This window comes from Chiloscyllium punctatum, unplaced genomic scaffold (genome assembly GCF_047496795.1).
Source record: "Chiloscyllium punctatum isolate Juve2018m unplaced genomic scaffold, sChiPun1.3 scaffold_154, whole genome shotgun sequence".
Classification (NCBI taxonomy): domain Eukaryota; kingdom Metazoa; phylum Chordata; class Chondrichthyes; order Orectolobiformes; family Hemiscylliidae; genus Chiloscyllium; species Chiloscyllium punctatum.
Window position 1 is genome coordinate 173,479 of NW_027309888.1, and position 27,496 is coordinate 200,974.

The 27,496-nt window shown below is 44.8% G+C and overlaps 1 long non-coding RNA gene across 10 annotated transcripts in view; it reads left to right on the plus strand.

Moving 5' to 3' along the window:
* The window catches only part of LOC140471689 (uncharacterized), a 61,907-nt gene that overhangs the window by 9,784 nt on the left and 24,627 nt on the right, over positions 1 to 27,496 (plus strand). For 7 of the 10 annotated variants that reach the window (XR_011957189.1, XR_011957188.1, XR_011957185.1 and 4 more), the window contains exons 3-8: positions 896 to 978; positions 4,087 to 4,173; positions 7,905 to 8,009; positions 12,944 to 13,049; positions 15,811 to 15,893; positions 25,366 to 25,472. This is a non-coding gene — a long non-coding RNA (uncharacterized lncRNA). Of the gene's footprint in view, positions 1 to 895; positions 979 to 3,059; positions 3,162 to 4,086; positions 4,174 to 5,186; positions 5,279 to 7,904; positions 8,010 to 12,943; positions 13,050 to 15,810; positions 15,894 to 25,365; positions 25,473 to 27,496 lie in introns of all 10 variants that reach the window. The other 3 variants (XR_011957190.1, XR_011957194.1, XR_011957187.1) reach the window with 3 other exon arrangements.

Genomic DNA, 27,496 nt, shown 5'->3' on the forward strand with positions numbered 1-27,496 from the left:
TGTTTTTCCCTCTTGTTGGTTCCCTCACCACCCGCTGTAGACTCAGTTGAGCAGCTATACCCTTTAGGACCTGACCACCTCAGTCAGTAATTCTATTACAGAGCTAGTCTCAATTGTGGACATTGAAATCCTGTACCCAGAGTACAATTGACACCATTTTATTGCCTCGATGCTTCCTCCAAATGTTATTCAACATGAAGGAGAAGTGATTCATCAGCCAAGCAAGGACAGGATGTGGTAATCAGCAGGAGCCATGAGACTTCCTGGTCTCCGGAGCCAATGCTGTGTACTCCCAGGGCAAATCTTCCCTATCTGTACACCACTGTGCCACCACCTCTACCTGGTATGTCATATCCAGAGATTTCAGGAGAAAGTGAAGACTGCAGATGCTGGAGATCAGAGTCAAGAGTCTGGTGCTGGAAAAGCACAGCAGGTCACGCTGATGAAGGGCTTAGGCTCGAAACATCGATTCTCCTGCTCCTCGGATGCTGCCTGACCTGTTGTGCTTTTCCAGCACAACACTCTCGATATCTATTGGTGGTGATGGTGGTGTCTGGTCATTGTCTGTAAGGGAAGATTCCGTGAGTTTGACTATGTCAGGCTGTTCCTTGACTAGTCTGTGAGACAGCTCTGCACATTTTGGCACCAAAATCCATATGTTAGTCTGGAGGACGTTGCACCATCGAGAGGGCTGATTCTGTGGTTGTAATTTCTGGTGCCGTGTTAGTTGCCAACTGGTCCATCCAGTTTCATTCCTGTGTTGAGACTTTGCAGTGATTAGTACAGTGAGTAGCTGGCTGGGCCGCTATCAGGTTGGCAGGATTTTTTTCGCCATTGACAATGGTTTCATGGAGATCAGGAGATTCCTAATACGTTGTTTTTTTCTTGAATTCAGATTCCACCATCTGCCAAGATGGGATTCGAACCAGGACTTCAGTCGTTTGTTTTAATATTCTGGATAAAAGCTAAATACATCAGGTTTGATCAGTCATTTTAAATATCACTAACCCTGGTTTTGTTTCTTTGTAAAACACTGTCCATCATCCTGTCTCCTCCATCCTCCCCTCCAACAACGAGTGAGGAGCACATGGAGTTTCTCTGTCACTAAGACTGAGATAATCCGATCAGCTGCTTCTCTCCCTCCCACTAGCCCACTGAGCCAAACTGCCTCACGTGGTGTTCCTGGTTTTTGTCCTAAACCTACATCTTTCTCCAGTGTCTTTTCAAGCCTTATCAGAGCTCACCTTGACCCTTTACCCTAATCTCACTAAACTCACTTTCCAACTCTCTTTCCTCCACTGCTGCCTCATCACTCCCCCTCGCCATTTCATAGATATTGTTCCTTGTTCTGTCTGTTGGTCTTTTCTGGTTATGTCCTTCTCTCCCATTCTGTGAAAAACTAATATTTGACCTCACCGTTGTTGGAAAATCCTGCTCCATCTCCACTCTCCCTTTCCTTTCTGAATTCCTTGCATTTGGTGTCCCTCAACGATCTATCCTTGGTCTCTCCTGTATCTCACGTACACAGTGCCAGGAGGTGATATCATCCAAAAACACTGTTAGGTTTGACATGTACACTGACGATGCCCAGCTCTCCCTCCCCATCATCCCTCTCCATTACTCCACTGTTACTCAGTTATCAAACTGCTTATCACATTCTCACTCGTCGATTAGCTGCAATTTCCTCCAATGAAACATTGTCAAGGTTAAACCCATTGCCTTACTGCTGAGCCCCTCCCTCCCACTGGGAACTCTGAGGCAGAACGACACTCAACAATATTGCTGTTATATCTGACCCCAAGGTGACCTTTTGATCAGACATCCACACAATCACAGCACCAGGAAATCCAATCTTTTAAAAGTTGCTTTTCTCCACCTCACCCCAGCTCCATTGCTACTGAAACCCCTTACCCACGTCGGTGTTCCCTTATACTTGAATCCAAAACAGAACTCTTGATTCCGTAACTCAGAATCTGGTTTCAGACTCCCCTCTCAGTATTTACCCTCGGACACATCCTCTCAGTATTTATCCTGTCAAACCCCTTAAGAATCCCATCTGTATCAATGAGATCACCTCTCTTTCTCCAAAATCTAGTGAGTAGAGTTCCAAACTTTTCAGCCTTTATTTAAAAGATAATCCCTCCAAACCAGGGATCATCTCATTGAATCTTCCCTGAAATGCCTCCAATAAAGTGACATATTTCCTTCTCTAAAGGGACCAAAACTGCTCTCATTACTGCAGATATGGTGGTCTCACCAGCACTTCCACACGTTACTCTCAGGTATATACTCCAAACTCTAATACTGAAAACTTTTGAAACAAACATTCGATTCCCCTTCCTGATTCCCTGGTGTAACTGTGTGGTAGCTTTCTGTGTTTACTGAACAATTACCCCAGGTCCCTTTGTGGTGCAGCTTTCTACAGTTTCCACCATTTAAATAGTACTTTGTTCTTTTATTATCTCCTCCAAAATGAGCAACTTCCCATTTTTCCCAAGTTACACCCCATCTGGCAACTTGTTGCCTCCTTCTCCTGTGCATCTCTCTCTTTTCATAATCCTCTTAGACCTTTACAGTTATGCCTTTTCTAGGAGATATCCCCCCTTCCCATTCTTCCAAACATTTACTGGGAGCACTGGGCAGTGGGAAGCAGACAGAGTTGCTATCTTTTTAGGGATACGCTTTGGAGTGATTGGGAGGATCTTCCTACCCATTGGTCAGGATGGAGACAACGTGCCCATCGTTAGGCATTAGCCTTTCACACCCGTGTCTTATTGATGAGGCAGAGCGGCAGCACGGAATGAAAGAAAAGAAAGTCATTCTTGTTCCCCATAACTCACTGACGCTTGGATCATTTTCTCCAATGTGTCAAAGAACAGCTGTGTTCAGTCACATGAGATCTCAAGTTGGAATCTCCTAGAAACCCACAGATTTCCCTCTGAGTTGACTGCTGATGTCCTCAAGGGTAATATGTACAGTAATCCTGGGCCATAAGGAGGGGATGGTGTGAGCTTCTAACTTGAACTGATAGTGACAGATTTTATAAACTTGTATTACAGAATATTACAGGTGGACATTCAGATGGTAATCTCAGTAAATATTCTGCTAAACTCTGATTGAATTACTCAGTATATCAGGATCTGGATATTCGCATTGTGTGTGTGAGTATTGTGTTCCAGATCAATCCCATTTGCTGCTTAAAAATTCTCCTTTGAATCGTCGCATTCTCTCAAAAGGTCTCCCCAAACCTTCAATGTGTCCTGTAATCCTTTTATGATGACCTGATGAGTGTATGGTTTATTATTCGAATGTGTAATTTTTGTATAAGGATGTCTCAGAGAGGGAGCAGAATATTCTTAAAGGGGAGAATAACCATTTTGAGGGGAGGCTGTTGTTTATTGGTATCAATGACATGGGAATAGAAGAGTTCACATTATCGGATCATTGGAATCTCTTGTGGGGTAGAATTGACCTCCATCAGAAGGATGGATTGTACTGGCACTGGAAGGGAACAATTGCTAGTGCTATTAAGGAGGCATTAAACCAGTGAAGGAATGTGGGTAAACCCAGAGAGAGAGTGAGCGAAGAGCTAAGTCTGATGCTTGTACAGTTCAGACATCAAACAGTCAAGGCAAACAAGGGCAAGGAACAGAATGAGCAGTTACACTGCATATGTTTCAATGCAGGGGGCAGAGGAGCTCAGGGTATGGTTTTGAACATCGCACTGGAATATTATAGCAATTACAGAGGCATAACTTAATGATGGATAGGACCAGCACCTTAATGTTCCAGTGTATAGATGCTATAGCAAAGATAGAAAGGGGGCAACAGAGCAGGGGAAGAGGTATTTTTGATTAGGGATAACATTACAGCTGGGCTTCAAGAGGGTATTCCTGGGAGTACATCCAGGCAGAACTGAGAAATAAGAAAGGGATGATCCCCTTATTGGGATGGTACTATTGACCGCCTCTCCACTTCCCCAATAGTCAGCAGGGAGTTGAGAAGCAAATTTACTGAGAGATCACTTATCTGTAAGAACAGTATGGTTGTGTACAAGACTTGACCTTCTTTGTTATTCATTCACAGGATGAGGGTATCACTGACTGGGCCCAAAGGGCAGTAAAGAGTCAACTTCATTGCTGTGGGTCTGGAGTCACATGTAGGCCAGACCAGGTAAGGATGGCAGATTCCTTCCCTGAAGGATATTAGCGAATCTGATGAGGTTTTTTTTCGCAATAATCAACAATGGATTCGTGGTCTTTAATAGATTCTTAATTCCAAATTTTTATTGAACTCACATTCCACTGTCTGCCGTGATGGGATCCAAACCCTGGGCCCCAGAACGTTACCTGGGTGTCTGGATTATCCATCTAATGATAATCTCACTAGGCCATTTGGTAGGGCGAGTGACTGAAGTATCCGTGGGGCAGCACATCAGCACCAAAGATCCCATGGTCTCTGCAGAAGATAGAAAGGGCTGGGGAGGGAGATATATCCCTGGTGGTGGGGTCTGACTGTAGGTAGCAGACATAGCAGAGGTTAATGGAGATTAGTGGGTGGCAGGTGAGGACCGGGGGATTATATTCTTATTGTGGTTGGAGGGGTGGGGGGAAGGCGGAGGTACAAGAAGTGGAGGATATGCGTTGGAGTGCATTGTTGATCAAGTGGGAGGGAAATGCGGTCCTTGAAAGAGGAAACCTTTCTGGGATGTCCTGGAGTGGAATTGCTTCTTTTGGGAGCAGATATGGCAGAGGCGGAGGAATTGGGAGTACAGGATCACGTTTTTACAGGAATGTACTCGAGGGTAATCAGGAGAGCAAAAAGGGGACTTGAAATATCTCCAGGACATAGTTTAAGGAGAATCCAAAGAGATTCTACAAATACTTTAAGCATAAAATAATAACCAGACAGAGAATAGGACCCCTTAAAGATCAACAAGGCCATTTATGGAACAACAGGATGTGGGAGAAATACTATGCTATTCTATTCTAGAGAGTTTGGAGAAATAAATAGTGATAACTTGAAAAGTGTCTATGTTACAGAGGAGGAAGTACTGGATGTCTTAAACAGTAGCAAGGTGGATAAATCCCTGGGACCTGATCAGGTGTATTCCAGAAATTTGTGGAAAGCTAGGAAGGTGTTGGCAGTGCCCCTCCCTAAGGTATTTATATCATTGTTTGTGACAGGTGAGGTGCTGGAAGATGGGTGCCATTATTTTAAAAAGGTGGGAAGGAAAGGCCAGGGAACAAGAGAACAGTCAACCTAACGTCAGTGGTAGGTAAGTTGTTGGAAGGGATTCTGAGGGACAGGATTTACATGTATTTGGAAAGACGAGGATTGATTAGGGATAGTCAACATGGCTTTGTGTGTGGGAAATTCTCTCTCTCTAACTTAATTGAGTTTTTTTGAAGATGTGACAAAGATGATTAATGAAGGCAGACTGTGGACGTTGTCTATATGGACACTGAACGATGTTCCACATAGCAGACTCGTTAGCAAGGTTAGATAACATGGAATGTTGGGAGAACTAGCCATTTGGATACAAAACTGGCTTGAAGGTAGGAGGCAGAGGGTGGTGATGGAGGCTTGCTTTGCGGACTGGAGGCCTGTGAGCAGCATTGTCCTGCAGGAATGGGTATTAGGTCCTTAAATAAATGACTTGGATGTGAATGTATGAGATATGATCAGTGGGTTTACAGAAGACACCAAAATTGGAGGTGTAGTGGACAATGAAGCAGGTTAGTTCAGAATGCAACAGTATCTTGACCAGATGGGCCATTGGAGTGAGGAATGGCAGACTGGGTTCAATTTAGACAAATGTAAGCTGTTGGAATTTGGAAAGGCAAATCAGAGCAGGACTTGTACACTTAATGGTAAAGTCCTTGGGAATGTTGCTGAACATAGAGACCATGGAGTGCAGGTTCATTGTTCCTTGAAAGTAGAGTCGAAGGTAGGCAGACTAGTGAAGGTGGTGTTTGTTATGCTTATATTTATTGGTCAATGCATTGAGTTCAGAAGCTGGGACGTCAAATTCTGGTTGGACAGGACATTGATTAAGCCATTTCAGGAATTATGTTTTAAGTTCGAAATTCCCTGTTCTGGAAAGGATGTTGTGAATCTTGAAAGAGTTCAGACAAGATTTTCAAAGACTTTGCTCGGGTTGGAGGATTTGGGCTACAGGGAGAGGGTGAATAGGCCAGGGTTAATTTCCCTGGAGAGGCAAAGACTGAGAGGTGACTTCATGGAGATCGATAAAGTCATGAAGGGCATGGATAAGGTGAACAGCCAGGGTCATTTCCCCCCAGTTAGTTGGGTTCAAAACAAGATCACATGGACTAAAGTTGAGAGGGCAAGGACTTAAAATGGATCTAAGGGGCAAAGTTTTCAAGCTGTGTGTGGTGTATGTGTGGAATGAGCTGCCGGATGAAGTAGTGGAGGCTGATACAATTACAACATTTGAAAGGCATCCGATTGGGTACGTGAATAGGAAGAGTTTCCAATGATACGGACCAATAGCTGGCACATGGGACTCCGTTTGTTGAGGATTCCTCGTTGTCATGGACAAATTGGACCAAAGGTCTGTTTCTGTGCTGTACATCTCTATGACACTAATAAATGAAAATAAGATGTGTTCCTCTTTTGTGGAGAGCTAGCAGAAGCACAGATAATTGTCCTTGGAGCTGAGAAGGTTAAGCAGTGATTTTGACCAGGTGCAAATTTGTTTCTAGGATATCTAATCTGCAGAGAGAGGGGAATTGTTAACAATGTCACAATTTTAGTAACTGTTTTCAGGTAATTGGCAAATAATGTGAATATGTGAACATTATTTTATTCAGTAAGTTCTGAGTATCTGGAACAGTCTGAATGGCAGCTGGACACAGACTCAGCAGTTATTCATAATCAGATTTAGAATTTTACTTTTTAAGGGAAGATTTGGGGGGCTATGGGCAAAGGGGAAGGGAATTGGGACAGATTTGCAGCATCTCCAGAGGAAGAGGGTACATCCCAAATGGGCTGAATAGCCCCAGCCCCTGTGCTCTGTGATACTGCCCCTATTGACTGTGAATGTTGAAGCTCATCCCAGGGCAGAGAGAGGGAGGATCCCACCACTCACCTCACAATGGGCCCCGAATGATTGATATCAGCGCAGGCCAATAGGGGGCAGAGGGCAGTACTGGAGGACCAGGTTGTACCAGTTTGTCCTCCAACCAATTGGAGTGAATGAGGGCATCCTCAAGGCTGGAACTAAAGAAAGGCACATATCACAGAGATCTGAGAAACTGGAGGACATGAGATAGGGAGCTTTCTGTGGCTGGTGAGGAATTATATAAATCAGGAAGAGTTGTGAGGCTGGATGAAGTGACAGTGATCGGGAGAGTTGTGAGGATGGAGGAATTTAGAGTTAGTGAGGATTAGAGTCATAATGTTATACAGCAAGGAAACAGGCCCTGTGGTCCAACCAGTCCATGCCAACCATAATTCCAAACTGAACTAATTGTACCTGCCTCCGCTTGGTCCACATCCATCCAAATATTTCCTAGTTATGTACTTATCTGAATGTCTTTTAAATATTGTAATTGTATTCACAGCTACCACTTCCTCTGGAAGTTCATTTCACATGTATAATTTTTTTAAAAACCCTAATGTCTTTTCTGAAATCTTTCTAATTTCTTCTCAAAATGAATGCAGCACAGTTTTGAATCCCCCCCCCTCCCCCCCCCAGCAAAACACTTTCTGATTTTGTAAACCTGTAATAAGGTGACCCCTCAACCTCGTGCACGCCAGTGAAAAAAATTCCCAGCCTATCCAGCCTCTCCTTAGAACACAATCCCTCCATTCATGGCAACATCCTGGTAAATCTCTTCTGAACCTGCTCCAATTTAATGATATCCTTCCTATAACAGCACAACCAGAACTGGACACAGTATTCCAGAAGAGGCCTCCCCAACGCCCTGTACATCCTCAACATAACGTCCCAACTCCTGGACTCAAAGGTCTGAACAATGAAGGTAAGTGTGCTAAGCACTTTCTTAACCACCCTGTCTACATGTAACACAAATTTCAAAGACCTGAAGCCCTCGGTCGCTTTGTTCCCATATCACTACTCAAGGCTCTACTTTTATTGAGTGTAAGTCCTGCCCTCGTTTGTTTTGTCAAGATGTTATATTTTGCATTTATTCCAATCAAAAAAATTTTTTGAGTATAAAGGCAGTAGGAGTATAATTAAAAGAGAAATCAGGAGTCAAAAAAGGGCCGTGAGATAGCTTTGGCAAATAGGGTTAAGGATAATCCGAAGGGCTTTTGTAAATACATGGAAAAAAAAAGGCTAACTAGGGAGAAAATAGAGACCCTCAAAGATCAGCAAGGCAGCCATTGTGTGGAGCTGCAGGCGATGGGTGAGATAGGAAACAAGTATTTTGCATTAGTGTTTACTGTGAAGAAGTACATGGGAGATATAGAATGTGGGGAAATAAATGGTGTCATCTTGAAAAATGTCCATATTACAGAGGAGGAGGTGGTGCTGGATCGGTGGCTAAGGAGCTGGTGCAGGGGAAAAGGATTCACGTTTTTTGGATCATTATGATCTCCTCTGGAGTAGAGTTGACCTGCATAAGAAGGATGGATTGTACCTCAATTGGAAGGTGTCTAATATCTAGGCAGGGAGACTGGCTGGTGATACTCGGGAGGCATTAAACCAGTGAGGGAGTGGGTATAAACCCAAGAAGGTAGTGAGAATAGAGGTATGTCTGAGGCTGGTACAGTTCAGAAGTCAAATAGTCAATGCAGGCAAGGGCAAGGAACAGAATGAAGACGGACTGAGCAGTTGCACTGCATTTACTTCAATAGAAGATGCCTGACAGGGAAAGCAGATGAGCTCAGGGTGTGGTTTTGAACATGGCACTGGGATATTATAGCAATTACAGAGGCATCACTCAGGGATGGATAGGCCTGGCAGCTTAATGTTCCAAGGTATAGATGCTATAGCAAGGATAGGAAGGGGGACAAGAGAGGAGGGGGAGTGGCATTTTTGATTCGAAATAGCATTATGTTTTTGCTTAGGGAGGATATTCCTGGGAGTATGGTCAGTGAAGTTATTTAGGTGGAACTGGGAAATGAGAATGGGATGATCACCTTATTGGGGTTTTCTGCATGGATTTCGTCTGGGCCCTCTGGTTTCCTCCCACAGTCCAAAGATGTGCAGGTTGGGTGGATTATCCAGGCTGAATTGCCCGTAATGTTCAGGGATGTGCAGGCTCTGGGAAATGCAATGTTACAGGGGCAGGTTAAGAGGCTTTCAGGGTCAGTATCAATGTGATGGGCTGAATGACCTGTTTCCACACTGTTGGGATTCTCTGATAATTCTATTTTTAAAATATTTACAGAAAATAATAGACCAGATCGAAAAGTTAAGGTTCTGAATTGGACAAAGGCCAATTTTGATGGCACAAGGCAAGAACGTTCATCTGGCCCCTCAAGCCTGCTCTACCATTCAATAAGATCAGGGCTGAGCTTTTCATGGCCTCAGCTCCACATTCCTGCTCTCTCACCATAACCCTTAATTCCTTTCCTGTTCACAAATCTACATTTTGCCTTAAAAGCATTCAAGTTGATAACGTCAAATGCTGCACTCGGCAGGGAATTCCACAGATTCACAACCCTTTAGCTGAAGAAGCTCCTCCTGAACTCAGTCCTAAATCTGCTCCCCCTTATTTTGAGGTAATGCTCTGTAGTTTGAACCGACCCCAGTGGAAATAGCCTCCCTGCTTCTATCTTATCTACTCTCTTCATAATTTTATTTTTTCCTATCCAACCTCCCATTCCTCTAAATTACAATGACTATAGAACCAGTTTTCTCAATCTCTCCACATACACCAACCCTCTCAACTCCCAACTCAAACTAGTGAACCTCCTGTGCCAGTGCATCCTTGCTAATGTAAGGGGACCAAACCTGGACACAGTACTCCAGGTGTGGCCTCACCAGCATCCTGTACAGCTGCAACATAACCATACCTCTAGCAATGAAGGACAATATTCCCTTCACTGCCATAATTACCTGCTGCACCTGCAAACCAACTTCCTGAGATTCATGCACAAGGCCACCCAGCTCTCTCTGCACAGCAGAATGCTGCAAGATTTCACCATTTCATCATCCAGTTTTCTGTTCGTACGACCAAAATGGATGACCTCACATTTCCCAACATTGAACTCCATCTGCCAGATCATTCACTTAACCTATCTGTATCCCTGTGCAGACTGACAGTGGCCTCTGCAGACATTGCTCTACCTCATCTTTGTATCAAATGTGAACTCTGACACCGGACACTTGGTCCTCAACTCCAAAACATTTGTGTAAATTGCAAACAGTTGTAGTGCCAACACTAATCCAAACACCCATTTATCCCCATTCTTTATTTTTTGCTGGTTAACCGATCCTGTATCTATGATAATACATTACCAATAATGCTGTGCATCTTTACCTTATTCAGCAGCTTTTTGTGTGGCAACTTATCGGATACCTTCTGGAAATCCAGGTACACCACATCCACCGAGTCCACCTTGTCCAACGCACTCGTCGTATCCTCAAATAATTCCAGTAAATGTGTTCTACATGACCTGTCTTTCCTGAATCCATGCTGTGTCTGCTCAATGAGACAATTTCTACCCAGATATCTCACCACTACTTCCTTGAGAGGTTCAAGCATTTTCTCCACTACAGATGTTAAGCTAACGGGTCCTTTTGAAAAATAGTGGCACCACATTTGCAGCTTCCAGTCTGTCAAAACCATTCCAGAATCCACCAACTTTTAGTGAATTTTCACGAGTCTATTTGTTATTCTCCACCCCCCGCCCCCCCAGCGCCCCCCCCCCCCCCCCCCCCCCCCCCCCCCCCCCCCATCTCCTTTATTCCCTGGGATGCAATCCATCAGAGCCTGGATACCCATCTACCTTTAGGCTGTTATCTTTCCCAACATTACCTCTTTACTGGGAATGATTGCTTCTGTATCCTCATCTGCCATTGCCTCCATAGGCCTGCGACAATGAGAGTACACAGACAGTATGTTCCTGTTAAGGCCAAGGCTGGTAGGTGTACAGAATGCCGCCTGTTGAAAGAAATTGAGAGCCTGGTCAAGAAAATGAAGCAGGCGTATGGCAGGTAAAGACAGCTGTGTTTGTGTAAATCCCTAGAGGAGTATAGGGGCAGTAGGAGTATACTCGAGGTAAACCAGGAGGGCAAAAAGGGGACATGAGATAGCTTTAGGAAATAGGTTTAAGGAGAATCAAAGGTGATTGTACAAATACACTAAGGACAAATGAGTAACCAGGCAGATAATAGGTAACCGCAAATCAAGGCTGTCTGTGGAACCGCAGGAGGTGAGAGAGATTCTGTATGAGCGGAGAGGTTTTACAAACAAAATGTGCACATCGGAAAACACAAATTTGAACATCACAGTCTTGTGTTTTCAGTAAACGGGGAATTGCCTCTGTGTGGCTGCAGGCATGGGTGCGCGCCACCATCTTTATTTGGGGCAAGAATTCACTGGAAACATGCGGAGCCACCAGTTTTTTAGGGGGCAAGGTGCAGCCAGGCGCATGTGCAGCCTTTCTCTGGTACAGAGTCATTGGGCAGGATTTACACAGAGCACATTCAATCTCAGAGAAATGGATGTTTATTTCTGGATTTGTTTCGTCATTCATTTAAATGATTTGGTATCGTAAATGAGTTTGCAGGTCATACAAAATTGGAGGTGTTGTGGATAATCAAGAACGTTACCTCAGATTACAATGAGATATTGGTCAGATGGGGTATAATTTAGATAAATGTGAGGTGCTGCATTTTGGAAAACCAAATCAGGGCAGGACTTATACACTGAATGACAAGGCCCTGGAGATGTTTGCGGAACAAAGAGACCTTGGACTGAAGGTTCATAGTCCTTGCAAGTCAAGGATAGGATGCTGAAGAAGGTGTTTAGTATATTTTCCTTTATTGATTCGAGCATTGAGTATAGGATGTGGGAGGTCATGTTACTATACAGGACATTCGTTAGGTCACTTTTGGAATATTGTGTGCAATTCTGGCCTACCTCCTATCAGAAGGGTGCTGTGAAACTTGAAAGGTTTCATAAAAGACTTACAAGGATGTTGTTAGGGTTGGAGGATTTGAGCTACAGGGTGAGGCATAAAAGGCTGGGGCTGTTTTCCCTGGAGTGCCATAGGCTGAGCAGTGATGTTATAGAGATTTATACAATCATGAGGGGCATGAATAGAGTAAATGAACAAGGTGTTTTCCCTGGAGTGGTGGTGTCCAGAATTAGAGGGCATTGCTTTAGGGTGAACGGAGAAAATTTCAAAGGGGCCTAAAGGACAACTCTTTCATGCAGTGGGTGGAATGAGCTGCCAGAGGAAGTGATGGAGGCTAGTACAATTAAAACATGTTAAAGGCATCTAACTAGACATATGATATGTTTAGGAAGCGTTTACAGGGATATAGGCCAAGTGCTGGCAAATGGGAATAGACTAGGTTCGGATACCTGTTTGGCAAGGATGAGTTAGACCGAAGGGTCTGTGTCGGTGCTATACATCTCTATGACTGTGGGATCATAACAGCTTATACTGCTCTGCTTCATCTCTGGGTTCCCTCATGACCACTTTGTCAATATCTAGCTTCCTCAATCTTGAACAATGGGTGTATTTTTGGTCTGTTTGGTTTTTTACTATTATTGTTACAGACATTTTTGTAAGTTAATTTTTCAATGCCGCCCAGCCCCTGACCATGTGCTGCTTATCAATATTTTCCGGAAAATCTTTAATGGTCGAGAATTCCTTTTTCCAATAAGCAAGTGTATCTTCCTTCCATTTCTGACTATCTCATTCTGCACCATTTTCATTCCCTGTAATCCATTTTGCACTCCTTGAAACATCAACTGTGTTTCTCCTTCCACAGATACTAGTGATAAATGCCAAAGCCCTGTTGCCTGGGAGAGGGTGATGTTTGACTTTCTTGTACAGCTGCAGTTTGTGTGGTGAAGGTGCTCCCACAATGTGGTTGGGTAAGAGATATTACAGAGTATTCATTACAGCAACAGTGATGATTTGAAGGTAATGTCCAAATCAACAACAGTTCATATTTTTATTGTCATGCTTATAATTCCACAAAAATATTATTTCGAATTTTAAACATCAGGCCAGAGATGGTGATATTAGGTCAGGTGACCAAAAGCGTTGTCAAATAAGCAGGTTTTGAGAAATGTCTTAAAGGAGGAAAGCAGACCTGAGAGGTTTTGGCTGTGAATTTCAGAACGTGTTGCTTTGGCAACTGTGAAAGCAGCCACACTGGTGAAGTAATGAATTAACAGATCATTGGGAGTCTCGAACAGAATGGGTTGTCGAGGTCTCAAAGGGTGTGTGACGCAGTGAGCTAGGGATGATCACAACCAGGAATTAAATCAAGGGTGAGAATTTTAAATTGAGGGATGTGGGCCGGATGCTGGCAGGTGAGACTAGATTGGGTTGGAATATCTGGTCGGCATGGACGGGTTGGATTGAAGGGTCTGTTTCCAAGCTATACATCGCTGTAGCTCTATGTTCTTGATTATGAATAGCAGCCTTTTGATGGATCAACAAGTTCTGGTACAAGGGAGTACTTGGGCAATAGAGATTTAGTTTTTCTTGAGATTACAGGGAGGTTGAATGTGGGAAGCTGGCCAGGAGTATGTTTGGATAATGAAGTCTGGAGATAACACAAGGTGGATGAGAGTATATGAGCTGAGACAAGGGTGGAATCAGCTTAGTGGCCTTAGAGTGGGACTGGGCTGTCACCCTCACCTCACCTCTGAGATTCAGCTGGTTGTCAGGTTGTGAATCAGGGCGGTAACACAATCAGGAGCTGGGTGGCCCTGGTGGAGCCTAAAATGAGTGTCACTCAGCTGGCTGTTGCTGAGCAGCTGCTGCTTGATAGCCCTGTTGATAACATTTTCCATCACTTTACTGCTGGTCGAGTGTGGACTGATAGATGGAAATTGGCTGGGTTGTATTGCCCTGTGTTTTTGTGTTGAACATCCCTGGGCAATGTTCCACATTGTTGGTCGATGCCAGTGCTGGAGCGGTACTTGGCTTGGTGGGTGGCAAGTTCAGGAGCACAAACCATCAGTGTTATTGCCAGAATATTTGCAGGGCCCATAGCCTTTGCACGACTTAACCATTTCTTGATGTTATTCAAACTCAACCGAACTGGCTTAAACTCACATCTGTGATGTTAGAAACCACTGGAGAAGGCTGAGATGGATCATCCCACTTTGCACTTCTGGATGCAGATTGCTGCAAATGCTGTTGTCTTATCTGGTGCATGGGTGTGTGAGGCCCCTCCATCAGTCAGGGTGGGGATATCTGTGATGCTTCCTTCAGTGAGTTGTTTAATTGTCCATCACCGTTCACAACTGGGTGTGGCAGAACTGCAGAGCTCCGATCGGTTCCACTGGATGTAGGATCACTTAGCTCTGTTGCTTGCTGCTGATGCTGTTTGAAATGCAGATGGTCCTGTTTGGTAGATTCACCAGGTTGGCACTTCATTTTTAAGTCTGCCTGGTGCTGCTCATGGCATGCCCTCCTTTCCTGTCCATTGTGATGGGTGAGAGCGGGATTTGCAAACCCATGAGATTACAGATTGTGCTGGAGTACAGTTCTGCTGCTGTTGATGTCCCACAGTGCCTCAGAGATACCGAGTTTGAGATCCTACATCTCTTCAGAGTCTGTCCCATTTAGAACGGTGATAGTGCCACTCAACGCGATGGAGGTTTTTCTCAACCTTAAGCTAAGACTTGTGTTTCCAAAAGGAATGTGTGATGGTCGCTCGTGCTGATACTGTCATGGACAGATGGATCTGCAGCTGGTCAATTCATAACAATGAGATCACTCTTGTTTTTCCCTCTTGTTGGTTCCCTCACCACCCGCTGTAGACTCAGTTGAGCAGCTATACCCTTTAGGACCTGACCACCTCAGTCAGTAATTCTGTTGCAGAGCTCGTCTCGATAGTGGACATTGAAATCCTGTACCCAGAGTACGTTTGACACCATTTTACTTCCTCAGTGCTTCCTTCAAATGTTGTTCAACATGAAGAAGAACTGATCCATCAGCCAAGGGAGGACAGTACGTGGTAATCAGCAGGAGCCATGAGATTTCCTGGTGTCCGGAGTCCATGCTGAGTACTCCAAGGGCATGTCTTGTGCCATGACCTCTGCCTGGTCTGTCCTGCTGGTGGGGCAGGACATATCCAGAGATTTCAGGAGAAAGTGAAGACTGCAGATGCTGGAGGTCAGAGTCAAGAGTCTGGTGCTGGAAAAGCACAGCAGGTCAGGCTGATAACTGGCTTAGGCTCGAAACATCGATTCTCCTTCTCCTCGGATGTTGCCTGACCTGTTGTGTTTTTCCATCACTACAATCTCAATCTCTTGGCATGGTGATGGTGGTGTCTGGTCATTGTCTGTAAGGGTTGATTTCATGAGTATGAGTATGTCGGGCTGTTCCTTGATTGGTCTGTGAGACAGCTCGGCACAATTTGGCACCAAACTCCAGATGTTAGTCTGGAGGACATTGCACCACTGAGAGGGCTGATTCTGTGGTTGTATTTTCTAGTGCCTTCTTAGATGACGAGTGGTCCATCCAGTTTCATTCCTTTGTTAAGACTTTGCAGTGATTAATACAGTGAGTAGCTGGCTGGGCCACTGTCAGGTTGGGAGGGTTTTTTCTGCCATTGACAATGTTTCCATGGAGATCAGGAGATTCCTAATTCCAGTTATTTTTTCTTGAATTCAGATTCCACCATCTGCCAAGATGGGATTCGAACCAGGACTTCAGTCGTTTGTTTTAATATTTTGGATAAAATTTAAATACATTAGGTTTGTTCACTCACTTTAAATATCACTTACCCAGGTTTGGTTTCTTTGTGAAACACTGTCCATCATCCTGTCTCCGCCATCCTTCTCTCCAACAACAAGAGTTTGGAGCACATGGAGGTTCTCTGTCACTAAGACTGAGATAATCCGATCTGCTGCTTCCCCCCCCCCCCCCCCTCACGTGCTGTTCCTGGTTTTTGTCCAAACCTACATTTTTCTCCAATCTCATCTCCTGTCAAGCCTTATCAGAGCTCCTCTTGACCCTTTACCCTAATCTCACTAAACCATAGACTTTCCAACTCTCTTTTCTCCTCCACCTCATCAGTCCCCTTCACCTATTCACAGACATTGTTCCTTGTTCTGTCTTTTCTGGTTATGGTCCTTCTCTCCCATTCTGTGAAAAACTGATATTTGACCTCACGTTTGTTGGAAAATCCTGCTCCATCTCCACACTCCCTTTCCTTTCTGAATTCCATGCATTTGGTGTCCCTCATGGATCTATCCTTGGCCCCTCCTGTATCTTGCCTACATACTGTCAGGAGGTGATATTGTGCAAAAGCACCATGTTGGGTTTAACATGTACACTGATGTTGCCCAACTCTCCCTCCCCATCATCCCTCTCCATTACTCCACTGTTACTCAGTTATCAAATTACTTACCACATTCCCACTACTTGATTAGGTGCAATTTCCTCCAATGAAACATTGTCACAGTTAAACCCATTGCCTTACAAATTCCTTTTCCTAACTGCTGAACCTCTCCCTCTCACTGGGAATTATGCAGCAGAACTAGACTCTTCACAATGTTGCTGTTATATCTGACGCGAAGCTGACCTTCTTATTAGACATCTACACAATCCCAAACACCAGGAATTCCAATCTCTAAACCGTTGCTTATCTCCTCTTCACCCTAGCTCCATTGCTACTAAAAACCCTTACCCATGTCTGTGTTACCTTTAAACTTGACGAATCCAAAGCAGAACCCTTGATTCTGTGACTGGCTCAGAATCTGGTTTCAGACTCCCCTTTCAGTATTTACCCTCAGACACATCAGTATTTATTCTGTCAAACCCCTTAAGAATCTGGTGGTGCGGTCTGATTGTTGCTGGTGGAAATGGCAGAGGATGATGTGTTGTATCTGGGTGGAAGGTAAGGACTTGGGGTGGGGGGGGGGGGGGGGTGTTCTATCCTTGTTGCAATTGGAGGTGTGGGTTTCAAAGGCAGAGGTGCAGGAAGTGGAGGAGATATAGTGGATGGTATTGACCACATGGGAGGGGAAATTGCACTCCTTGAAATATGGGGCCATTTGGTATGTTCTGGCCTCACTGGAACACTGCAGTAAGCATGAGACAGAGATGTTGGCCAGGGAACAGGCTCGTGTGTTAAAGTGGCAGGCAGCTGGAAGCTCGGGGTCTGTTTTTGCAGCAGAACGTGGATCATCAGTCGCCATTTCCGCCACCTCCACTGAGATGCTGCCAGACACAGGTTCCTGTCCCCTCCATTAACAGCTATGCACCCCCCCCCCCCCCCAAGCCAGATGGTAATCCACTCCTTTGTCTTTCCAAATGTTCGAGTCTCTCTTTGGGTTATGTCCCTGCCTATTATTTACTCTTTAACCCCTATGATCTGCAGGTTAGTTGAATTGGCCAAGCTAAATTTCCCATAATGCTCAGGGATGTGTAGGTTAGTTGCATTAGTCAGGAGAAATATACAGTAATAGGGTAGGTGAATGGGTCTGGGTGGGATACCCTTCGGAGGGACGCTGTGGACCTTTTGGGCCAAATGGCCTGTTTCCACAGCGTCAGAATTCTAATTTTCCCAGCTCCATCGGTTCTGAGGAATGGCCACTGGACAGATTTTTGTTCCCAGATGCTGCCAGACCTGCTGAGCTTTCCCAGCACCTTCTGCTTGTTGTTCCTGATTGACACCATCCATACACCTTCGGGGTTTGATTCAGACAGGGGGAGGATCCCACCACTGACCTCACAATGGGGTCCAGCTGATTGATGGCAGCTTCGGACCAATAGGAAAAGGTGGTGGGACTGGTGGACCAAGTGCAACTAGTTGGTCATCCAAACAATGGGAGTGAATGAGGGGCGTGGCCAGTGGGATGACACGTCACCAGTAACTCTGCTGATGCAGTGCCACGTAACTCGGCCGTCGGTGAATGTGGGAGACACAAACAGGGAAGGGGAGAGTGGCCTTGGAGACGGAGATAATGAGTCACTTTCGACTGGAAAGTTTTAATTACACTCTGTGCGGTTTGAAAGTCTGAACTAGAAACTCTTAATCCCCCGTTTGCAGCAGATGGGAAAGTGGCTGCGGCCCTCAGGCTGTGAAAGGTCCTGGGATATGGCCGCCATTTTTATTGGGGGTAAGGTATAGTGAGGCGCATGTGCATGTCACCTTCCTCGGGTGGTGGGGGGGGGGCGTGCAACTTGAAAAGAGGCATTTACACATCAAGCACATACCAAGAAAAAAGTGTGTCTTTATATTCTTCCTGTACTGACTGAGTTTTGTTTTGTGAATTCATTTCATAGGATATTAAATGAGAATAATTGGGGCTGGGATCTCAAAAGCAAGTTTTTACAGTCAATGGGGTCAGCAGGATCTGAATGTTATTGGCATTTAACTGTGGAAGGAGAAAGGTTTCTCTGCTCTGTTTGTGGGAAGATATCTCCAATATTTTTGTGAAGAAGAAAGATGTACAAATTCATGATTGGGTCACCCTTTGGGTATCTGCTGTGTTCTGGGCCCTACAGCTGAGGAAGGAGATATAAGCCTGAGAGGGAGCACAGATTTATCCAAATTACACCTCGTCTCTTTGTAAGAACTCTCAGATTTAGACCCAATCACCCACTTCATGATGTTAACCTGTAAACTTCATATTTTTAATTACCTGTAAACTTCCCATTAAAAATCCTTTTGGACTAAAATTCCATTACCTTTTCAGGTGGAATGTTCCAGCTTCTGACAACTGTCTGTTCATTCCGAAACTGCTGAGGTCCATGTTGACTCTGGGGTTACAAAGGGCTGAATTGAAAGATGAGGTGCTGTCCCTGAGCTCCCATTGAGATGCATTGGAACAGTACAGGAGGCTGAGGGCAGTGTAGGTGTGAGCAGACAATGAAAATGACAGGGCTGCACTGTGAGGGCTGCTTGGCTCAATGAGAGTGTTTTGGAGTTGGGTGTAAACAGAGTGGGGTGAGACAGGGAGAAGGTGAAGCTGAAACTCAGTTTTAGTTCAGGCCTTTCAGAAATTCACAGTCCCAATGGGAACAGCCAGTTTTTAAGTGATACCTGCGGAGTATTTTTTTAACAGTTTTTAAAGTATTTTTTTCCTGAGGGCAGTTGAGAGTTAACCACATTGCTGTGGGTCTGGAGTCACATGTAGGCCAGACCAGGTGAGAATGACCGTTTCCTTCCCTACAGGACATTAGTAAACCAGATGGGTTACTAACAATCAACAATAGTTTCATGGTCATCATTCGCCTTTTCATTCTAGATTGTATTGAATTCCGATGCTGCCATCAGCCATGTTGGGATTCTATCCCTAATCCTCGGAACACTGTACATATCACTCATCTGGCAGGAATACCATTAAGCCATTGCCTCCCTTTTTAGCAATGTTTAAAATAAAGTTCCATCATTCTACGTGTACAATGTGAGATAAAATACTGCAACGTCCATGTGTCAGCCTCTCCAAAAGGTCAATCAACAGAAATTTGTTTGAGGGCGAAATATTTCACTTATTTTTCGGGGGGGGGGTGGGTTATTAAACAAAAATGAATCCAAATAAAAACCTTAAGCCACGGCCATGTAATTTCTGAAGCCGGAGGGAGATTACAGAGACAGGGAGGGTGGTGAGGCTGGAGGGGGATTACAGAGACAGGGAGGGTTGTGGGGCCAGAGGGGGATTGTTGTCCAAACATCACTGTGGTGTACATGGACTGCAGCATTTCAGGGAGGCGGTTAACCACCACTTTCTCCAAGACAAGTAAAGGTGGCCAATAAATACTGGTCTGGGCAGCAAGGGCAACCCCCAGTGAATAAAACCAAGCAGTGACCTCTCTGAGCTGACTTGTTGTGAAGTTAAAAACCTCTCTGGAAATGGAGTGGGCAGAGAAGAGAAACAGTGACATTTCACAGCTGCCCTCAGAGAGACCTCACCCTTGGAAGTACTCAGAGCCGGGGATCAGCTCAGTGAGTTTCAGTCTCTTCAAATATCAATCTTAGTCGGTTTTATTTTATTAAATCTACAATCGTGAGTCAGGTGACTATTTCTTTTTAATGTCTTAGGGTCTCTTGATTAAATGTTTAAGATATAAAACGTAAGCATTAAGTTATTCTCGGGCAGTATTTTTCGAGCAGTAAGACTGTGCCTTTGTCTTGGTCTGTCGATTGTTAAGGCGGAGAGATGGCCTGTTGTAGAGTGGCGTGCTGTTCCTGTCAGATGAGGGAGATTAGGGAGAGTTTCAATGATCCTGATAATTGTCTGCAGGAAGTGTGATTGCAAATCCTATTGGAACGTATGGATTGGTGGAGGAGTGATTAAAGGCAGTGAAGAATTGACAGGAGCCGGGGGTGGGGTGGGCGGTGTGATAGGTGGCAGTCTCAGGAATGCAGGATACTGCAGATACAGTCAGGTAGATGGGTTACCTCCAGGAAAGCTAGGAGGGGTAGGTTGGTACTGCAGGAGTCTCCTGTGGCTATCCCCATCTCAGACAAGTATACGGTTTTGGAAAATGTAGGTGGTAATACACTTTCAGGGGAATGTAGCACTGACAGCCAAGTTACTGGTACTGAGACTGGCTTCTAACATAATGTGAAGTATATCCAGTTCCACACGATCGATGGTGAGAGGGGACTCTCTAGTCAGGGGCACAGTCTGCCGTTTCTGCAGCTGACAGTGAGACATCAGAATGGGGTGGTGCCGCCCTGGTGCCAGTGTCAAGGATGTCTCTGAGGGAGCAGAATATTCTCAAAAGGGAAAATAACCAGTGGGAGGTCATTGTACATTGGTACCAATGGCGTAGGAAGGTGAAAGCATGGGGTCCTGACGAGCAGGGAGATTTGCTAGTGCCACTCGGGAGGCATTAAACCAGTGAGGGAGTCGGGGTAATCCTAAAGGGATAGTGAGAAAAGAGGTGAGTCTGAGGCTGGTACTGTTCACAGGTCAGACTGTCAAGGCAGGCAAGAGCAAGTCACAGAATGAGGTGCGATGGACCAGTTACACTGCATTTATTTCAGTGCAAGAGACCTGACAGGTCAGGCAGATGGGCTCAGGGTATGGTTTTGAACAAGGCTGTCTATGGAACCACAGGGGGTGCAAAAGATATGCAAATATTTCACGTCATTTTTATTGGTGAAGTATATGAAGCTCGAGAGTTTGGAGAAATAAACACTGGTAACTTGAAAAGTGTCCATGTTACAGAGGTGGTGGTACTGGATGTCTTAAATCGCATCAAGGTGGATAAAGCCCTGGAACCTGATCAGGTGTATCCTGGAACTTTCTGGAAATCTAGGGAAGTGATTGTTGGGCCTCTCCTGAGGTATTTGTATCATTGATAGCGACAGGTGAGGTGCCATTATTTTTAAAAACGTGGTAAGGAGATGCCATGGAACAAGAGAACAGTGAGCCTGAAGTCAGTGGCAGGCAAGTTGTTGGAAGGGATTCTGAGGGACAGGATATCCATGTGTTTGGAAAGGTAAGGAATGATCAGGGAGAGTCAATGTGGCTTTGTACATGCACAATTGGGTCTCACTAACTTGAGTGAGTGTTTTGAAGTGACAAAGAAAATTGATTAAGCCAGGTAGTGAATGTTGTTTATATGAACATTCAACAAGGTTCCACAAAGCAGACTGGTTCGCAGGGTTAGATAACATGGAATGCAGGGAGAGCAAGCCATTACAAAACTGCCTGGAAGGTAGGAGACAGAGGATGATGATGGAGGGTTGCTTTGCGGACTGGAGGCCTGTGAGCAGCAATGTGCTGCAAGGATGGATATTGGGCCCTTAAATAAATGACTTGAATGTGAATATATGAGGTATGGTCAGTAGGTTTACAGAAGACACCAAAATTGGATGTGTAGAATAAAGAAGGTTAGTTCAGAATACAACAGGATCTTGATCAGATGAGCCATTGGAGCAAGGAATGGCAGACGGAGTTCAATTTAGATAAATGTGAGCTGTTGTATTTTGGAAAGGCAAATCAGGGCAGGACTTATACACTTAATGGTAAAGTCCTGGGGAACATTGCTGAACAAAGAGATCTTTGAGTGCAGGTTCCTAGTTCCTTGAACGTAGAGTCACAGGTAGGTAAGGGAGTGAATGCAGCATTTGGTATGCTCCCCGTTATTGGTCAATGCATTGAATGCAGCTGTTGTAACGTCATATTGTGGCTGGACAGGGCACTGATTGAGGCCCTTCTGGAATTCTGTTTTCAGTTCCAATCTCTCTGTTCTCGGAATAACGTTGAGAAACTTGATAGGGTTCAGAAAACATTTGCAAGGATTTTGCCAGGGTTGGACGGTTTGAACTTATTGGGCAAGGCTGAATAGGCTGTCTATTTTCCCTGGAGAGTTGGAGTCTGAGCGGTGATCTTATAAAATCATGAAGGGCATGGATAAGGTGAGCAGTCAGGGACTTTTTCCCAAGTTCGGTGGGTCCAGAACTAGAGGGTACAGGCTTAAGGTGAGAGGGAAAAGATTTAAAAGGGATCTAAGGGGCATCTTATTCATGTTGAGGGCATTGCAAGTATGGAGTGAACTGCCAGAGGAAGGGGTGGAGTCTAGTACAGCAGCATTTAAAAGGCATTTGATTGGGTACATGAAGAGGAACGATTTAGAGGGATAAGGGTGAACCGCTGGCAAATGGGACTCCATTAATGCTCTCCGTTATTGGTCAATGCATTGAATACAGAAGCTGGGATGTCATATTGTGGCTGGACAGGACATTGGTTAAGCCACTTCTGGAATTCTGTTTTCAGTTTGAATTTTCCTGTTCTGGGAAGGATGTTGTGAAACTTGAAAAGGTTTGGACAAGATTTACAAAAACGTTGCCAAGATTGGAGGATTTGGCCGACAGGGAGAGGCTGAATAGGCTGGGGCTATTTTCTCTGGAGAGTCAAAGACTGAGAGGTGACTTCATGGAGATATATAAAATCACGAGGGGTGTGAATAAGGTGAGCAGCCGGGGTCCTATTTCCTCAGGTTAGGTGGGTCCAAAACTAGAGCACCTGGGTTTAAATTGAGAGGGGAAACATTTAAAAGGGATCTAAAAGGCAACGTTTTCAAGCTGAGTGTGGTGTGTGTATGGGAGGGGTTACCAGATGAAGTCGTGAAGGCTGAAAAATCACAACATTTAAAAGGCTTCCAATTGGGTCCATGAATAGGAAGGGTTTTGATGGATACAGGCCAATAGCTGGTAAATGGGAATCCATTCGTTTAGGATTCCTCGTTGGCATGGACGAATTGGACCGAAGGTCTGTTTCTTTGATCCTAATAAATTAAGATGCATTCCTCTATTTTGTGGCGAGCTAGCTGAAGCAAACATAAATATCCTTGGAGCTGAGAAGGTGAAGCAGTGATTTCGACCTGGTGCAGATTTGGTTCCAAGGTCTTGAATTTGCAGAGAGAGAGAGGAATTGTTAGCACTGTCACAATTTTTAGTAACTACTTTCAAGTAATTGGCAAATAATACAAGGTGAAAATGTGAATACTATTTTCCTCAGTAAGTTCTGAGCATCTGGAACAGTCTGAACGACACAGATTCAGCAGGTATTCTGAAACAGACTTGGAATTTTACTTTTTAAGGTAAGATTTGGGGGGCCGTGGGCACATGGGAGGGGACTTGGGACCGACTTGCAGCATCTCCAGAGGGAGAGAATACAGCCCCAATGGGCTGAATAGCCCCCAGCCCCTGTGCTCTGTGATACAGCCCCATTCACTGTGAATGATGGAGCTCATCCCAGGGCAGAGACAGGGAGGAACCAACCACTCTCAATCGGCGCCAGCTTAATTAACGACAGCTCCAGACCAATAGGAGAGGTTGTGTGGTCCTGCAGCCAATGGGAGTGAATGAGGGGTGTGGCCAGCAAGACAGCGCCTGTCCATGAGCTGTGCAGGTGCCGTGTCACTGTTTGGGGTTGGGAGAGACAGCAGAGACTGGGACAGAGGCTGTGGGACCTGAATTACAAACTCCCGGTAAATTAAAACCAAAAGAACTGCAGAAGATGTAAATCAGAAACAACAACCAGGAGGTTCTGGAAAAGCTCAGCAGGTCTGGCAGCATCTGTGATGAGAAATCAGATAAAGTTTCAGACCCAGTGTCCCTTCCTCAGGACAGATATTACTGAGAAAACAAGTCAGTTTTAGTGCAGAAGTTAGTGTGGGGGGAGGATAAAAGGAGTAAACGATAGGTGGGGATAGAGTGAGAAGAACGGTTGGGTAAAGGAGTGGATAACAATCTGTCTGGGGGAGGATGATTAGCTGTTAATGGAGACTGTTAGTGGCTAACTATAGGTAGTGTGTAATGGCAGACTGTGAGAACTGGTGTGTGGGGTAGGGGGCTACGACATGAGGTTGTTAACTTATGGTTAGCATCAATGAAGTAAACACAATGACTGCAGATGCTGGAAAGCAAATAGTGGATTAGTGGTGCTGGAAGAGCACAGCAGTTCAGGCAGCATCCAACGAGCAGCGAAATCGACGTTCGCTGCTCGTTGGATGCTGCCTGTTCTGCTGTGCTCTTCCAGCACCACTAATCCAACTTATGGTTAGCCACTAGCTGTCTCCATTGTGAGCTGTTCCCCACCTATATCACTCCACGATTGAAGCTGCCGAGGACACGAACCTTTGGAATATCCTCCCTAACTCCCTCTCTCCGCCTTAAAGATGTATCTAAAAATCGTTCTCTTTAATCAACGTTTCCATCATTCGTGAAGCATTTGAGGAGATTTGTCAATGTGAAAGGCTCCATACAATGCAGGTAGTTGTTGTTATTGTCTGACCTCAGGAGAAACAGGGATGAGCCCTCTCTCTCTCATACCTGATGAACAGCAGTAAAAGCAGGAAGCACTGAGCATGCTCCAGCCCACAGTGGGCTTCGGATTATTGATGTCAGCGCAGGACCAATAAGAGTGGGGGAACTGTGGCTAGAGGTGCTCGTTGGTCCTTCAACCAATCAGAATGAATGAGGGGCGGGGCAATACTCAACCACGTGATAAACTTCACTGACAGCACAGTGTTGTTGTGACCAAGGCATTGGAAATGTGTGAAGGTGCAGGGCAGGGGGAAGGAAAAACATATTGACCAGGAAGAGGAGGAAATTTTCATGGTATGGGATGAGAGGTTTTACAGAACTTGGTGCACGTAGTAAAACACAAATTAAAAAATCCCAAATTCTGCACCATTTTCCCTCCCGATAATGCATTTTGCACTCCCTGAAATATCAACTATGTGTTTCTCCGTCCACAGATACCAGTGATCAGTGCTAAAGCCCGATTGCCTGTGGAGAAGGTGATGTTTGACTTCCTTGTACAGCTACAGTTCGTGTGGTAAAGGTGCTCCTACAATGTGTTTGGGTAAGAGCTGTTATAGATTATTCACTCAGCGACAGTGAAGAATTGACAAAATGTGTGCAAATCAACAACAGTTGTTTTTTTTTATCATGTTTATAATTCCACAGACATATGATTGAGAACTTGTGACATAAGGCCACAGCTGGAGATATTAGGTCAGGTGATCAAAAGAATTGCCAAATAAGCAGGTTTTCAGGAATACCTTAAAGGAGGAAAGCAGGTCTGAGGGGGTTAGGGTGGGAATTCCATACCGTGTTGCCTTGGCAACGGTAGAAACAGCTAGACAGGTGAAGCATTGATTAAACATATCGTTGGGAGTCTGAAAGAAAATGAGTTGTCGAGGTCTCACAGATTGTGTGGTTCAGGGAGACAGGGATGTTCACAGCCAGGAATTACATCAAGGGTGAGAATTTTAAATTGTTGCTTGTTAATAGGAGCCTTTTGATGAATCAACAAGTTTTGGTACAAGTGAGCGCTTGGGCAGTAGGGTTTTAGATACTCTTGAGATTACATGGAAGTTGAATGTGGGAGGCTGGCCAGGAGTGTGTTTGGATCATGAAGTCTGGAGATAACACAGGGATGGACGAGTATTTCAGTAAATGAGCTGAGACTAGGGTGGAGTTGGGTGATGTCACTAATGTAGGAATAGTGCTTTTGGAGTTGGGCTGCTCCTCCTCCTCATCACCCCCCCTCCCCAATTCACAGATATTGTTCCTTGTTCTACCTGTCTGTCTTTTCTGGTTATGTCCTTCTCTCCCATTCTGCTACAAACTAATATCTGACCCCACCGTTGTTGCAAAAACCTACTCCATCCTGACTCTCCCTTTCCTTTCTGAATTCCTTGTATTTGGTGTCCCTTAAGGATCTCTCCTCGGTCCCTCCTGTTTCTCACCTACATACTGCCAGGAGGTGACATTGTCCAAAAGCACCGTGTTAGGTTTCACATGTACACTGACAATGCCCAGCTATCCCTCGCCATCATCCCTCTTCATTACTCAGTTATCAATCTGCTCATCACGCTCCCACTACGCGATTGGCTGCAATTTCCTGCAACGGAACATTGCAATGGTTAAACCCATTGCCTTCAGTTGCTATTACAAATCACTTTCCCTTACTGCTGAGCCCCTCACTCTCCCTGGGAACTGTCTGAGGCAGAACCACACTCTTGACAATATTGCTCTCATATCTGACCCCAAGGTGACCTTCTGATCAGACATCTACACAATCACAAACACCAGGAATTACAATCTCTTAAAATGTTGCTTCTCTCCACCTCACCCCAGCTCCATTGCTTATGAAACCCCTGACCTGTGTCGGTGTTGCCTTAAACTTGACGAATCCAAAACAGAATCCGTGATTCTGTGACTGACCCAGAATCTGGTTCCAGACTCCCTCATGATGAGAAACATCCTCTCAGTATTTACCCTGTCAAACTCCTTAAGAATCCTACATGTTACAATGAGATCCCCTCTCATTCTTCCCAAATCCAGTGAGTAAAGTCCCAACGTCTTCAGCCTTCTCTTAAAAAATAATCCCTGCAAACCAGGGTTCATCCCAGTCAATCTTCTGTGAAATGCCTCTGATGAAATGATGTATTTCCTTAAATGAAGGGACCAAACCTTCTGTCATTACTCCAGATGTGGTCTGACTCGCACTTTATAAAGTTCCTCTCAGGTATATACTCCAAACAACTCCCTTTAAACTTGCACAGATGTTGTTGGAAATGCACAGAAGATCATGCAGCATCTGTGAAGAAAAATCAGTTAAAGTTTCGGGTCTGGTCACCCTTCCTCAGATACGTTAACTCTAATTTCTTTTCACAGATGTTGCTAGACCTGCTGACCTTTTCCAGAAACTTCTGTTTCTCTTCCTGGTTTACAGCATCTTCAGTTGTTTCGGTTTTCATATCCTTGAAACTTGCCATCTCTCTTATAGAATTTGTCATTTCCACCTTGGAAAAAAGATTCACATTTGTTTGGTCTCCCCTACCCTGAGGAAAAAAGAAACCATGGCTAGTCACCCTATCA